This window comes from Grammomys surdaster, unplaced genomic scaffold, assembly GCF_004785775.1.
Source record: "Grammomys surdaster isolate TR1022 unplaced genomic scaffold, NIH_TR_1.0 98, whole genome shotgun sequence".
Taxonomy (NCBI): domain Eukaryota; kingdom Metazoa; phylum Chordata; class Mammalia; order Rodentia; family Muridae; genus Grammomys; species Grammomys surdaster.
Genome location: NW_021604577.1, coordinates 10,626,559 through 10,628,466, shown reverse-complemented (window position 1 = coordinate 10,628,466; position 1,908 = coordinate 10,626,559).

The following is a 1,908-nucleotide window of genomic DNA, read 5'->3' as shown; positions in this document are numbered from 1 at the left end:
CCCCAGCAGTGTCATCTAGAAGCTCTATGACCAGAAGTTACAAAGTTCCTAGTTCCCAAATGTCTCTTAGGTGAATAGGGCGATTTTAACCCCTTTGTCATTTGGTTTCTCTATCTTTCAATAATGAAAATAGCTAGCTGCCTCTCCTGCAGAGGTGTATAAAAATCAAATGATACAATTACAGGGAAAATGGTTCATAAACTCAATAGGACCAAACAAACATAAAGGGAGTATTATTAGAGTTAATGATCAGCAACATTGTTCTCAGCTTTCCTGGCCCTGATAATGAGTGTGTATGTATTTGCTTATCTAGGGAGGATGTGAGGCTGGAGTCTGGCTTCAAAAAGCAAGCAGCCCTAGCTGGAAGATTATTTGCACACAGTGTACAGAAGAAATCTGTTTAAAATGGATTGTAGGATCATAATGAGAGTTAACACATATTGACAGCTTTCTACACATCAGGCACTGCCATAAGCACTTTTTTCTTACTTTAACTCATTTATTCTATACAAGAAGCCTATGTCAGAAACCATTTCTATTTTATTTTCCCAACATTTATAGATGAAGACTGGAAGAAGGCAGATATAAAATAAACTTTCCCAAGGCCATGGAGCTAGTAAATTATAAATTCTGTTCTGAAACCAGGTATCAGATTCAACAAGCAACATTTTAAACTGCAATATTTTCTGTCATCTATAGTACAGAATATTATATCAAATGTATAGCTACAATGAAATATTTTATATATGTGAATTCATTTTAGTTTTTCTTTGTTTTAGGTAAAAGCAGTTATGTGTGTTGGTGGTGTGTGTGTGCATGTGTGTTTGTGTGTGTATGTGCAGGAGTGTGTGTGTGCATGTGTGTTTAGGGATCAATAAAACTAGAAGACATTTAAATTCATAAAAAGGACTAAATTTTAATAACAGTTATTTTACAGTTGAACAGTTTTGTGGAAGCAATAATAAAATAATAAAAGAGAAGCAATAAACTTCTAGCTATGATGTCCAGGTTACAGAATCAGCTATTCAAATGTATGCCTATCACCTAGGGATGCCCTATGCTCCTGGGTAGTATGTGTCAGGATGTTCACTTTCTGGAAGCTTTCAAAGTAGACAGAGGCATTCAATTTTGGTTTGGAAGGGGATGTGACATGTTCACATCCTCATGGTCTTAAATAGCAATCTTATTTGTTGTACTGTATGTTGAGCTAATGACCCATTGTTATTACGTGTTATAGGTCACTAACTTACTTCTTTCTTCCTTTGTCTCACAAACTAGTTTAATTCATTACCCATACTTAACACATGCTGTGTGCCATGTGCTTTGTTTTTGTGTCTGAAATGGTTTGAATGTTCTTCTACAGCATTGTGCTGAAATTTAGTCACTGACGTGATGACGATAATAAAAGACACAATTATTAGGAGGTTATCGGGTCGTAGGGATTCTTTCTCTTTAAGAGCAGCCTCAGAAGGCTGCGTAGACATTTTCACTGTGTGAAAGCACAGTAAGAAGGTATGATATCTTAATCAGAAATGACTCCTCTTAAGACATCAAATCTGCCAGGGCTTTGATCTTGGATTTCTCAACCTCCAGGACTATGAAAAAAAATATTTTCTACTATGTATAAGCTACTCTTTTTATACTATATCTCAGTATAAATTAGCTACACTTGATACTTGAGTATTTCTTCAAAATAGGACATAGTTCTTTATAGAAAAGTTGAATATTCAAAGACAACATAACAAATTCATGTTATATAACATTTATCTGGAAGCAAGAATATGTAAAAATCTCAAAGCCCTTAATTCCTTTGGAAACCCAGGATGACATTTGACCTTGATTTAACACTCATTTCCAAAGTCTGCCAGCAAGCTTCTATGTACTCATGTTAATTCAGTCTTTGTGAAA